The sequence below is a fragment of the Mesitornis unicolor genome, unplaced genomic scaffold (assembly GCF_000695765.1).
Source record: "Mesitornis unicolor isolate BGI_N332 unplaced genomic scaffold, ASM69576v1 scaffold5752, whole genome shotgun sequence".
In the NCBI taxonomy this organism is placed as follows: Eukaryota; Metazoa; Chordata; class Aves; order Mesitornithiformes; family Mesitornithidae; genus Mesitornis; species Mesitornis unicolor.
In genome coordinates, this window is record NW_010171119.1 from 58,339 (window position 1) to 73,241 (window position 14,903).

A 14,903-nucleotide genomic window follows, 5' to 3' on the forward strand; every position below is an offset into this window, starting at 1 on the left:
GCAAATGGAATTCCAGAGATTTTTCACGTGCAAAAGGATATTTCCTTTGAGAGTCTCTAGACTAAATAATACTCCTTGTGTCTAAATGGACAATATATCCTGCTGACCTGGCAACATCCTCAGTCCAGCACAAACCAAATAATGTCCTACAGCTGCTTGAGAAGGATAGAAGAGGAGGAGGAGGAGAGGAAAAGGAGGAGGCATGAGACAGGTTCTTTATAATTTCTCCCTGCCTCTCACATTTCTCTTTCCTGTTTTTCATACCTGCAAAGTCTCAACATTTTGGTTAAAGTTACGCTGGAAGGCAAAAAAGAAATGGTCTGTGGCACATAGATAGTTGGCTCAGATAGAGGAGGATTCTCACCTTCGTGTGTACAAGTGCAGGTGGTTTGTAGCTTGTGGTGCAGCGTGGGGCATTCAGAAGGTGTTTGGACCATGTGCTCAGTAGCAGCCTGAGAAGGGTGCAAGCATTTTTTCAACAGAAGCGAGAGTCTTTGGTTCTTTGCAGCTGGGAGGATGCAGTGCACGAGCTGCCAGGAAGGATGCTGATGTAGTTGCTCACCACTTCGTGCAGGAGGATGAACCAGGTGACCTCTCAAAGGCTTGTTCTGGGATGAGATGATTCAGAACCCCCACACCGACACTTCCCCCTCACAGCTGCACTTATGGCTGTCAGATGAGAGATTTGGCCTGCTGAGGTGGGCAGTGGTGCACTGCATTGCTCATTTTTCTCTGTCTAAATCCAGTTCAAATGTCTGGGCTGACGATTTCTCACAGGTTACATTGGCCTCTCCCCCCTCTCATGCCTTTCTGAGGAATCGTAGCACTGATTCCTGATTAATGAGGCCTCCCACCAGAAGGCTTCCAAAATCTGCATGTGTCTCTAGACTTTGTTGTCTGTCCCTCTCCCTCTAACGCTGCAGATGCTGCAGAAACCAGTCTCTGCTGACATCCTCCTTCACTTGACACAAAAGGCAGGAGATACGTGAAAGCAGAGAGCCCTGGGGTCCATGCCGGTGTGAAGTGGGACTCAGCATGAGGAAATGGCACATTCATATTCTTGCAGTGTGAGAGAATCTTATTTTGCTGAAAGCCTTCCCATTGCACATAATGAAAGATGTTCTCTTGTTTTGAACCCTTGCAAAGTTGACATACAAAACTACAGCTCTAAGTGGGAGGTGTTTGCCCCACAGTTTAAGTGTTGTACAGCATGGAATCAGGGGCCTGTGTTCATGGCTAAAGGAAAACTGAGTAAGGCTAATCTCATTGATTAGTAGAACAGCTCCTTAAAAGCCTGCTAGGCAGAAGGGACATTTTCCTAGTGAAAGCACTGGAGCATTCGATTCTTTGACCTTTCTCTGACTTTTAGAATGAGCTAACATTTGGGCAGTATACTTTCTGCTTAGATAATCCATCTCTACCTGTGAGTGGCAGTGACATCTCTGTGTTCAGGCAAGAGGTTTGTAGGACAGATGTTTGCCCAGAGCGTGGGATTCTCAGGAGAAAGTACTGTGTTTGTGCAAGCTGTTATTAAAGCCAATTACGTCTGTAAAAGTTTCTTTCCGGGTGGAAGGTTGAGGTGTTTCATGACATGTAAGCCACGCAGAGGACACAGATGGGTATTTATTGCCACACAAGTCCAACCTTAGTCTTCCTCTTCTGCTCCTCCACCATCACCTGCAGAACTGGTTCTTCCCACCTAGAGGCAGTAACCTAAACCCCAGGCTGAAGGAAGGAGAGGGAAGAACAGTCATGTCCAGCTCCTGAGGTGACACTCCTTTCCCTGAAGGAAGATTTGACATGGAGACTTCCTTCACCCTGCTATCAGTGCCTGATTCTGTCACTTTGTGTCTCAGCCAGCCTGTCTCACAGGGTGGCCATGTTTAAACAGCCACCAGACATGGCTTAGCCACACCGTGATAACACACCAGAGAGCTGCTGTCTGGTGAGATGTATAAGCAGTTAAAAGCCCTATCTGACTCCTGCATCAAGGTCAAGACGGAATAAAAATAATCTTGTGAGTCTGCTCTAAGAGTGCAGTTTCCACAGCAAAGCCAGAGAGCTGGCTGAAAGCTCAGACTCCCGAACAAATAATAGCACATTGTACTTCCATCCCATTTCAGCCCAAGAGCTCAAAGAGTTCTATAGATTTTAACACTCCGCTAGATCAATATTGTCCATAAACAGGCTAAGATTCTGGAACAAATCATTCTGTAACTCTTCTGTTTCCTCAGCTAGATCTTTATCTGACAGTGTCAGCTCAGGACAATGTCACCCAAACCTTGCTTGACACTGGACTGCATCTATGCTGCATAAAATTGAATTAATTGTAAAGAGCTGATGAGATTGTGGATCTGGTAATGCCTTACTCCCTCACAGCCCGAGCAGCCTGCAGGCTCACTGTTCTCTTGTGTTCAGGATGCAGTTGATGCTGACTTCTGTTACTGTCGTGAATTAGTTAGTTCTTAGACTTGTGAGAGAGTTGCTCCCACTCAATCCTGGATGATCTCAAACTGTCAGTAGAGTTTCAGTGTGGATATTGCCTGCTCAATATGGACATTTTTGCTGTTGTGGTTGAATGGAGACTTGCCTACATCTTGGGCAATGGCTGAAACATTCAGCTGCTCCTCACTCTTATCTCTTGTAGAAACAGGTAAAATCAAATTTATTCTTGAAGAAAAATGTACCACAGTTCAAAATTACCAGTGAGATGTGGTCAGTTTGGTGTCTTACTGGAGCTCAGGTAGGGGATTAGACAGTAATATGAATTCCTGCTATAACCCATCCCTGCTTGATAGGGCAGCTTCTTCCTATCTCCAGTAAATTGTGACCTCTGCCCTTGGAGCTGTGGTACTCAACATTCAGCACCCTGATGTATAAATAACTTTGCGCCTCATCATTATTGAATGTTGTTTATACCCCACTGCCTGCCATGTGATGTGCCAAGATTATAAATACGCTACTGCGTCTAGACTGGATCTAAACTTGGCATTGGGTACCCAAGTTCATGAGAGGAGCAGTTTCATCTGTTAGCACAAAGCGAGTGCCCCAATGTGTTTGATCAGGGGTCCAGAGGGGACTTGGCAAGAGATTTGTCTCCTCCTGCCATGCCAGAGTAGCTTTGGCCCCGCTTTCTGAAGGGGCCTTGGAAAATCTCTTCCTCCACTGCTCCAAAACTACTGGGCACCCAGCCCAGAGGAAATACCTGACCTTATCCTTTCCTGATGTGCTTCAATGCACCATTGAGTGCAAGAGGCCCGAAACATCACAGACTCACCTTCATCAGTCTGAACACATCCAAGCTGTGGCTGGGCTTGGGCTGGCAAAGCAGACTGAGATACTGGGGCCGGGGGTGCAAATTGCTGCAAGACTGAGCTGGGAAGGAAGAACAAGCAAGCACTGGCTGCCTGTTAAAGCTGTGCTGATGTAGCTGCAGCTCTGCTAGTAAATACAGAGTCACAAGCAAAGCTGATGTATTTCTCCATGCACCCTGTGAGTGATAATATGTGAGTGAAGCACTTAAGGCCAGATTGTATCCATATAAGAGAGGCTACACTAACTCGGGGCTGTTGTATGATGGATGAATGACAGAACAGAGGATCCCATCTCACATCACAGAGGAACTGAAATTGCTAAATGGCTGTAGTTTACATGCTTGAAGTGACCCCTGCTCCAGCAATAACCTGCAGCACCCGGGGCACAGCACTTGTCTCCTGCGTGTTATTGCTTGTAACCTGACTTGCAATTTGTTTCTTTGTGCATTAGGCCAGAAATACACACAAGGCACCATCACTACAAGTCCCGTTCACCCCTTTGGCAGCACTCTCATTTCGGTCACGATGTACCAAGCAACGTGCAGATGTATTTATTTTGTTTCCTCATAGCAGGTTGAGCCTTCACACTGCTAGAACTGTGTTTTGACTTGGGAGATGAGCACCGCTGATACAAAGGCTGTAGCAGGGACCCCAGGCTTGTTCCTATCCACTTTATGCAGATGATTCTTTGTGAGTTGTGTGAGTGAACAGCCTGCATTGGCAGTACAGGACTGCTGAGTGCCTGCCACAGCTCCTTAACCCCTTGCATGGACTGAAAGGCTGTGTGTATTGAGTTCACATAGCCCAGTGCAGGCTGCAGCCCAGGAGGACAGAGTATGTACTGCAGAACTATATATTTGGCTGTAATACTCCTGGTGTGTGTCAGAGCACACATACGGTCTAGAGGATGCGTCCTGGGGCCTGCCCTTGCGGCTACGGGAGAGGTACCAATGGGAGTGGTGTGAGCTGGACTGTGTTTGCCTCATGGGTTTGCATGTATTTGGAGAAACCGAGGGGTGTGAGGGGTGGGGGGGGTGCTGTGGATTTTGTGTCAGGCTCTGTGTGCTGAATGAGGTGCCTGCCCAGGAATCTGGCTTGGGATGTTTCTCCTCTAAGCTTTCCAATATTCTGGGATGTCCTGGGGAGGCTGCAGAGCTCATTTCCTCAGCGCCTGGCACTGACTGTGCTTCCCAGCTCTCCAGCAGCCATGCGAAGCTGCAGGGAGGCCATGAGGTGAGGCATGTTTGAGCTGTTACCTGGGCAACAGCTAAACACTGACTTCAGATAATAATTGTAAAATAACTTAGCGTCAGGGCGATTAGGCGGGGGGAGAGGGGGCTGCCACTGCCCATGGTCCCAGGGAGCCCCATAAAATCCTCAGTGAAAAGCTACTTGTGCAAGCCAAATTGGCTGAAGTTCAACCTGTGCTCAGAGCGCTTGACAAACTATACCCAGGCAGAGGCACTGGGGTGTCCTGGTCCTTTCAGGTGGCCTCCTGCACCATCATATCCAGCCACCTGCTACTGCCTGCCACCTCTCGGTGGTGTCTGTGACTTTAATGAGTCTCTGGATGGCTCCATGAAACACATCCAAGGGGAAACATTTATACACAGACACTTCTTACAGTCTCTGAGCAGCAATCTGGGTCCCTTGCACCCAAGAGTTTTGCTAGAATTCAGTCAGGGATAGGTTACTTTCTGGGTTCATCATGGAAACTAATGGCAAAAGAAATAAAAAGCACTTGGGCAGGTTGCAGCTCTGCCAGCGCTGGCCCAGTACCATCACTGGGTGTACTGGTATGTGTACTAGCAGCTGGGGTCAGAGTGGACCTTGTTCTGCATGGAAGGAGCATGGGTGCTATGAGCGTGGCTCAGCTGTGGCTTGCTTCTTGCTTTGCTCTGACAAAAGTTTGAATGGAAAGCAGAAATCTGCCTCTGGATTTTTTCTGGAAGGAAGGAAAGAGCAGCAGTCTGTGCACAAAGTGGCAGACTTTCTTATCTTTTGTGCCTGTGCTCCTGCATAAGAGAGACTGAGACATTCTGCAGCTCTACCCTCCCTGCCCAACCGATGATCTGCGGTCAGATCTTGCATAATTCATCAGGTGCATGGGATGCATCAGCCACTGCTGTGCTGTTTGCCGCAGTTTGCCATGCTTTTCTAAGGGTGCCTTACCTAAGGGTGTTATGCACAAACTGAACAGCAAAACTGAGGCAGAGGTCCTCCTGTTTGTCTGGCTGCACAGCACCTAGCGCTCTGATGATCCAGGCCCATGCCTAGGTCTTTAGGCACAATAGCAATATCAAGATGAATGACAGGGTTTTGCACAGTGTGCATAGCATGACATAAACTCATACCTAAGCACATAACCATTCTGCATCACGTACGTGTTACAGTACAGGACCTAGTATTTGTTTTGCTGCTCCTAGATTTACTGGAAAATGCCTGGACAAGGGTAGGTTGTATAATACACAGCCATTAAAAATTACTAGCACTGTTCTGTCTCTGTGGTAAAGCTGGCCCTGGTGCAGTGGGGACTCGCTTCCAGACAGATGGAGCTGTAGCATTAGGTAGTCATGGGAGGGATGGGATTATATTTGACAAGCAGCATGAGGTCACTTTTTCAGTCCCGTCGGGTGGGATATATCAACAGGCTGCCGTTTGCCTTGAATGCAGTGACTGATTTATTTTTTAAAACCTGCTTATATTGTTTCCCCTTCCCTGTTAACTCATTCTCACCCATTGCCTTTCCTCCTTCTTTCAGTCAGAGATGACAAAGAAGTGTGAACTACATCAAATGATGACATTTGCCATGGAGGCACAGATTAGCCAGGGGCATGTTTCTCACAGTAGTCAACACACCATAAGATCCCACACTGCCAGCATGTTAGAGCATGGGCTGAAGGACCACTTCTGGAGGTGACTGGCATGAATTCCAAGACAAGCCTAGTTATATCCCCAGTTTTCCAGCCGATCCATGTGCTGAATCCATTTATGGCAAGATCTAAAGTTAGCAAATGTGTAAGTGGTTTTGAGGGGAAGCACCAACAGGTTGTTACTTGCTAGGCCAACAGAAGCTGGGTGTTAGGATGGCAGCTTACACAGTGCAGTGGATAGATAGTTTGGTTTGGATACCAGTGCCAAAGCCAGAATGAAGCCAAGCAGCACTGGGAGAAGTGGAAAATTCAAAAGCCTTTGTACAGTGAGCTGTTAAAGTACATTCCCTCCACCCGCGTGCAACTTCGGTCTGAACTGTATTTGTCCAAGCAGGTCTCACACACAGAGTCACTACCAGGTTAGCTACATGCCAAACTGTCATGGTAACAAAACCCAGCTCTCCTCCCAGAAGGGCTGGGACAGAAGTCTGACCCAGTCCAGGACTGACAGCGCATCGCATCAGCTGGTTGGAGAAAATGGGTATCAGCCGGTGTAAGTCCCCACCCAGCGAGGGAGGGGACACTGGGAATAAACCTGCTCCAAATCTTTGCCTCTGAACAAGATGTTCTTGGCTTCTGCCTGGGGCTTGTCCTACCAGATCTTGTTTTTTTTAAAAAAAGGCAACTAATAGATTTTGTGCAAGTCAGGCGGGAGTTTTAACTCCCTTTCTGTTTGGTCAGCTCCTGGAATTACACCAAGTCATTCCTTTTTTCTGGTGAGCAGTGCGCGGGGCGGAGGTGGGAGGACAGGAGTGAAACCCAGGTGATCTTGGAAGGTGCTTGCTGTCTGTGATTTCTCTTGTTTCAAGGAAAGCCTCCACGCTAGCCCCTGTGCTAGCAATGACACACAGCATTGCGACTCCTGAGAGCTTTAGGGGACACTGGGCCCCTAACTCTATGGAGAATGGGAATCTCCTTGAGCTGCAGTTTCTCTCCAATGGTGAAACTCTCATAGCTGCAAAAGCTGGAATTGAAGCATTAGCGTTTTACGTTCATCCAACTCGGCTGAAAGTAATTAATAGTACCTATACAGCACTTTGGATGTTTAGGTTGTGTTCAGGCATTAGAGACTGACTATTCAGAAGAGCTGCTTAGTAAGTCAGTGAATTCCAGAGCAGAAATAAATTCTCTGTTGCTATCTTCAGAAAAACCTTAGTGGCTGCTGCATCGTCCAGGGGATGAATGTGCATGAAGAGCTGTGAGTTCTTCGAGTGCAGGGGTGTATGTGGGTGACACTGCCTAAACCCTTCTGCATTCCTGTGACCTTCAGTGCCAACAGATCTGTGTGGCCAGGGGCCTTGCTGGTGGCCCGGTATTCCAGTTACCTGTGAGTTTACGCTGGTGGCTGAGAAGTCCCAGCAGTTCTTGCCCAAGTGAGTGCTTTTCACCTGCACTGGACAAAGGCAGCTGAGGATGCTGGTGGAGGGGCAGACATCCTTGACTGGGAGGAATTAGAGCGATGCAAATGGGACACAGATGCAGAATTCCTCTGTATTTTGGTTATTCACCAGAAGAGAATGCTGTGCTGTAGGCACAGGTATGAAGTGTGAGTAGGAAGTGTATAGGGAAGGGGGGGTCTCTCCCACCAGGAATATGGGCTTTGTACCCTACATTTCTCTGTTTTTCAGCCAGCCAGCAAAATGAAAAACATGTGAGGGGTGGAGCAGGAGGGCAGGGATTTATGGGTTGTTTTATAGGAGATGATATAAAACACTTTTATTTCAAGTTCTCTGTTGTGTTAATTTCCTCTCTCCTTCTCTTTTCTTAACCACATGCAGGAGAGAGGCAGAGCAGGCTCCATCCAGGCCCTCTGCAGTCGCAGCATAAAGGTACCTGCAGAATGTCTGTGGTCAACTGCTAGCCCACCCCTTTGGTCCCCTAAGAAATCCTGAGGTATTTCAGGGCATTGCAGCTTATTCCAGAGTTCTTGGGGGGGGTGAGGAGCTTTTTGGAAAGACCTGGAGATCAACAGTGTCAAATTTATAGACAGGGCCAATAAAGCTGTAACAATAGGACTCTCAGTCCATGTGGGGTTTACTGCTGTATTGCAAGATCCACGTTGGATCATTGCTCTTGTAACCAGATTGTAACGTTACAGAGCCGATTTAAATGAAAATTCTCATCCACTGAATAAAAACAAACCTAGGAAAAAATATATATTCAAATTGTAGCCATTATACCTCTTGTTTCTATAAAACTTAATCCTAATCTTGAGCTATTAGACAAGTCTTTTTAAAGCCATGTTGAACAGAAAGGTTTACCAAGACAAATTTGGAGGTCACTCAGAGCTTTAATGTTGTAGCTAGAGCGTCATTAATTTCAGAGGATCTGCACACAGACTTCATGGCAGAATTAGGATGTCAGGGATGAGGTAAAGGAAGTAGTCCTAGAATAACCCAGTGAATCTTGTATGGTAAGGCATGGAAAATGCTTAGTTACAACCTTGTTACTTAATTCTGGAGTGAGGACAGCAGAAATCAAGAGACAGGAAAGGCTGGAAAGGATTGTTTAAAGCTAAACTAATGATAATAAAAAAGCACATGTGGAAGGTAATAAATCTGATGGGATGGGCAGCCATTTTGCTAAGCATTTTATGCTGATGTTAGCTAATAAAACAGCAGAGCATTTGGTAATTGAGCTCATGTGCATTCCACCCTTAGTAAAATTAATTTTTTCCTCTTTAAGAGAAACTCTCATTATTTTTAAGGGAAAGATTGAATCAAGTGTTGATGTGCAAATCCATGGAGGTGAGAGGTGTTGTTGAGACGAAGCATATTTCATTTCATTCTTGCAGGTATTGTGTTAGTTAAACTAAAGAGAAGCACAAACACAGGGAAACAAAGCTATTCGGATTCACTGCAGCATTGAAAATCTTCCCCACTTTGTGTCTGCTGTTAATTCCATTTGGAGGATAAGAGCATGAGGTGATGCAGTCTGTCACCATGATGTGTGCTGCTGGTTCTTCATAAAGCAAACCTATGGAATTTCAGTGCAAAGATGGTGGTGTCCACTATCTCTGTTTGCACTCCTTGTGGAAAAAGGCATAAAGTGTGGGTTGTGTGTGGATACAAACGCTCTCCAGCTTTGGGGATATTATTATTATTCAGTGATCCTTTCTGTGGCCATTTTCCCCCTCTTTCATCCAAAGACAAGATTTGTAGTGGATGTATAAGACAGCGTAACTGCACTGTTGGTTTACATTGTCTAAGGGTCTGTCCTTGATACTTCAGACCAGTTCTTTGGCATCCAGGACAGACCTCTTCACTCTGTTCAGTTGGTCATCTACCACTGTCCTTTGTCTGTTAAGTCAGATATTTAGCTGGATTTTATTTCAGTGTAGAGTGATGGGCTTTGATAATGGTTGCTTTCTTCTTGGGATGGACAAAAGGAAGAAAATCCAAAAGAGAAGGAAAGAGAGTGAGAAAAAAAGATGAAGCAGAAAGGAGGATAAGGGTTTATTTGTACATATACACTGTAAAACAGTGGAGATACCTACTTGTGTCCTCAGTGAGACAGGGGAATCTGCCTCCACCAAATTCCATACAGGGATTGAGCAACAGCCTCCAAATTCAGTCTTCAGCTCCACTGAAGTTGAAGGGCATTTGATTTTGCTATCAGTCCATTGCAGACATAGCTTCATGGAAGCACCTTGAGGCTTCAGAGCTTGAGAACAGAAAGGACCAGCACACTGAAGCCATAATGGCTTAATATGAGTCCAGTTCTAACAAATTAGTTTGGGTAGGGAGAAAAAAGAAGGCGCAGGGTATGGTTAGTGACTCTTTGTTGTGCTGGAACTGGAATGTTCCTCTCGGACTGGCGTGTTGCCCTGGGAGGGTGGGAAGCACCAAACTGGAGCCTGTACCTTTTAAGTTCCCCACCCAGCCCACTCCCCATTCATGAGATGTTTGATCCCTGAGCTCACTTCTGAACGGGGTCCAGGTAGCTCCTCAGTGCTTCAGCTGCTCGTCCTGGAGCCCTGGATCACAGACTCTTCTCCCATATGTTTTCTATTAATCCCAGTCTTGCCTGAAGAGATGCTTGCTATGGGGATGGGAGGAAGCTGGTTCTCGGTGAGGGATGCTGCTGCTCTTTTCCATTCTCCTCTTTTCATTCTCCAGAATTCAGGATTCTTTCTGCCTATATTCAACTATATAGGCTATATTTGCACTGAACTGCCATGGGTTGGGGAACTCTGCTTACCCACTGTGTTTCAGTAATGCTGGCTCTTGGGAAAAGACTCTTATGGGCTCCTGGTATCCGTCACAGACCCCCCAGGAGTTTCATGTATCCTTTAGAGGGAAAACTATGGAAGTATCTCAGCATTATGCTGCAGGTCATCCTTGCCCACAGCATAAACACTAAGTCACCAGAATTTTCTTCACAGCAGAAGCAGAGCTGGTCTTCCCGCAGTCAGTGGCTGGCATCCCTGGGTCAGCACTGAGCCAGGCTGTACATAGGCAGTCTTTTAACAGTCTCCCGCTAACCAAGGACTCTCAGGGCTCTCAGTCACTCGTTTTGACTAATTGCGCTGCCTGTTCTTCTGGAAAGAAACCCCAAAAGACTAAATTCTTGGCCTCAGTGGCATCCTCTTACCACAAGCTCCTGATTCCAGTTCCATGTTAGTGTGGAAAAAACCAGTTTTATTTTGCCAGTTTTAATTTTACCCAGCTTCTCATTTCCTTGAAAGCCCGTCTTGTTCCTGTGCCAGCAGCCTGCTGCTCCTGATGTTGGGTCAGCCCTGCAGTGGTTGCGTGACACAGAATTTAAAATGGTAGCTGCTGCTTGGTGTTTTGCCCCTGCAGGTGGAACTAAGCCCATTTTAGCAATGGCAAGTTGTTTACTAACAGTGGCCAAGACTTATAACAAACCAGGTCCTCCATCTGTAGCATCTGAGCACAGTTGACTGGGAGGCAGCACATGTTATGACAGACAACTGCTGACCTTTGGGTAAGGCAGTCTCTGCCCTGGCCCCATCTCTGCTTGCTCATTTTGTGCCTGATGTCTTTGTGCTTCAGCTTTCCACACGTAAAACAGGAGGAGTCAATAATCGCTCACTGCAGAATGAGACAGATAGAAGGAATTCAAATTATGTGTGCGTACTTTACAGCATTTAGGGTGTTCATTAAATCACTCAAAGTACTCGGAACAAAGTTTTGCTGACAGAATAGACAGGTAAAGCGTCTCCTGGCTATGTCTGTAAAAATACGTGTGTGTCCTGCATGCTCCTACACCCCTGGTCTTTGGATACTCTTTTAGACATACGCTTCTCCCAAGGCTCCTCCCAAAATATGAGCAATGACCTCAGCCATTCTTAGGGCAGCTGAGTGCACTCAGTGTCTTCATGACCACCAGAGATTTCTTTGATGGTGCTCCTGGCAGGGATGCACTTTGGAAAAGAGAACAGAGCATCACACATGTATCAGCCTCCTGACAGACACCCACTTAATGCAGGCTTCTAGATTCCTTTCACCAGGTGCTTTGGCTGCTCTAAGTTCAGGCCTTCAGTGTTTTCAGGAAAGAAACATAATTCCTCATGCTTTTCTTTGACTGTGTTGCCGATTTTAATTTGAATGCCAGAAAATAGCTGAGTTGCAGGCATCTATCTGTTGTGTTGGACTATTTTACCCATATTTCTGCTAGCTGAGCACTTGAGACAGAACCGTTACAGAGGTGTCAGACCCAGCTGCAGCTGCACTCGGTGAAAAAAGAGTAACTGACTTCAGTGGGAGCTGGACTGAGACCTGAAACAGTGAGTGCAGTGGTGCTGCAATGTCTTTCATCTCGAAGCTGCTGGGTGAAATCCAGACTACGCTGGTAATGGTTGGGAAGCTGCCAGCTGCTAATGATGTGGAACAAGTTGGTGAGTCCTTACTCCAGTTTGTAGGAAGCCACCAGACAAAACAAGTCCCAAGAATAGCCAGCTCAACCCTTTCCTGGTTGGGTTCATGCTGTACTGGCAAGGCAGTAATTTAGGAACTTCCCCTGATGTGGCTCCTGTGGTGTCTGATCTGCGGACGCCACAATGCTTCTGCACAGATTTATCCCCGTGAAATTCCCTAGAAATACTCGACATGCTATAAAAACAGTGTCTGGAACACTGTGCTTTCCCAGATCTGGCCCACTCTCCTGGTGCTTTGATACTCACATAGCATAACCGCAAAACTTGTCATCTTCTCTGATTTCCCTGCCTGTAGCCACATCTCCTCTGCAGTGCTCCCTGTTTCGGCTCCTGTAGGTGAAGTGCACTGTGTGACAAGAGCAGACACATTGTAGTGTGGGGTACTCAATTCAATGGATGGCTGAAGCAAGAAAGAGACTGACTTTCTAACACTATCCCACTGTGCACGTGAAGCAGTGAGGGAGATTGGACAGTCAATATTTTTTGCTATTTCAGATAAATGCTGGAAAATGATGATGGGGGAGGAGAGGCAGCCCACTGCACAGACCATCTGCACAGCTGTTGAGGCAAGCAGATACAAGCAAACATATCTCCTCGTTCCACCTGGCTGAGGAAAATGCAAGGTGATAACAGCCAGGAAGCAGGGAATACTTCTGCTGCCTGACTCAAACATGCCAGGCGCTCAAACAGTGCCAATGGCTTCATTTTCCAGGTCTTCAGAAAGTCATCAATGCCTGAGCTTTTTAGAATGGATCTCCCCTTTAAGATGTGCTTTGTGAAGAGAAACAGGAGCCACAAGACAGAGTATCTTCAAAGTGTCCAGGGAGGATGATAGGCAAAAGTGGAGGCGAGTTAGAGAACATGCACAGCATCTGTTTAAGATCAAACTTTCTATGCGTAACTCCTCACTGCGCTAAGGTGGCTCTGCTTCTAACATTGCTCTTACAGTGCTCTCTGCTGGGGAATGACAGGTAGAGGCAAGCAGGGCTGCAAGGATCCTTCAGTAAAACGGCTAACACAGGCTAAGGAACGGTGTGCAAATTTAACTTATGTATTGCTCCAGTCAATGTATGCAACGTCCTCTGGCCCACCCGTACAAACTGGGCTGAACCTGTGCTCCAGGAGTAAGTTTCTAGCCTATGCAGAAGCGAATGGCATAAATGTCTGGAGCCAGCAATGTGATGCTGTTCTGTTGGCGTGGCAGTGGTCCCCAGGGAAACTGGCTTCTCATGCAGCTTGGAGCACATTCAGGCTGCCCAGTGAAGACACCCAGCTGGAAACACGGGTAACAGACTCCTTAATGAGCTTGGCAAGACAATTAGATCAGTGTCTCTTACTGCTTCCACTATGCTGCTGGCCATGGTAAACTGAAACAGTAAATGTCACTAGAATAAATGATCACTTTGTAAAATGGAGAGCCATAAGCTGTTGATCACTTGGCTACCCTAGCGAGCAAAGGCCCTGCCAACCTCGGATTTGGTGATAGAAGAGCACTTTTGTCACCTTAACGTATTTCATTTTCAGAAGCTGACAATGGTGACCTGGTGAAAAACAGCCCACCTGGCTCTGCTCCTACGCGGTGCTGCCACCAGAGGGCGCTCTTCACGTCCTGATGTGCCTCTAGTGCGACAGCAATCCGGTGAAAAGGTACAGTTCTACTCAAAATTTTGATGTTATGATAGAGTCCTCCCCCTTAATTAATATTCTTTAGAGGCACTGCTGTCCATAAATAGCCTGTAGCTACTTTACTGACATGAACTCCCAATAGCTTGCAACTTGTTCCTAAACGTCCTTAGTGGGCATAAAGTGGGATATGTGGTCTCATACCCTATAGCAAATAGAGAACTAAGCAGGAAAGTGTTCATAGGTAGACAGTCTTGGTAATTGCCTAAGAAACCTACATTAGCTGCTTCAATGTATTAAATTTAACTGAAATCTACAGACATTTAAATTGCTATGCTGGGCTGTAGATGCGATGGCTGAGTCAGCTCTGTCAGTTCTGCTGCCCACAGTCAGACATCTCCTAAATTACTTCCCCATGCTCAAGTACCGAACTTCAATGGCTTCTGCATGTCTCTCTGATGGTACCAAAAGGTATAAAGTGAGTGAAGATGCTTCTGTAAGGATTGAGTATTTAAAGAAGTCATCATAGGCCTGGTAAATCTCACACAGTGGGCGGGCAGGGAGGTGCTGGCCTGCAGTCTGCCCTTACGGCTGTTCTCTATTGCTGCCCATCTTTGCTTTCATACGGGGCCATAGGATGCAGACCACACATTAGACCAAAGTTATAAACAGTATAAAGTTTGCTGACCTTCATCTGTCCCACGTCAGCCTAGCCCAGACAGAAATAGAGAAAGTAGAAATCAGGCCCTACAGTCTTTAATGCTGAGAATTGAAACACAACCTCCTTCCTGCATGCGTAACCCTGCCTTGCCAGGCAATGAACTGACTGTGTTTAAAAACAACACAGCCTTGGACTTATCCTTCCCCAGGTCTCAGATCACAGGCAGCTCCTAGAAACCCTTGTGCAGAGGTTTTCTGGGAAGCTCTTTGACGAGTGGCTGTCTTGAGCCTACAGCTCCTGCACACCCCTCCTCATGGGCTGCCACCCAAGGCGAGAGCCCTGGTGCTTCCCTCCTGTCTGGCTGCTGCTTTTGCTCCTGCCTGGCCTTTTGCTTTACAGAAAAGCCCACTGCTCATTTAACAACTAACAGCTGCAAGAGATTCTTTGATGTGCGCAGCATAAGGGCAGGGAAA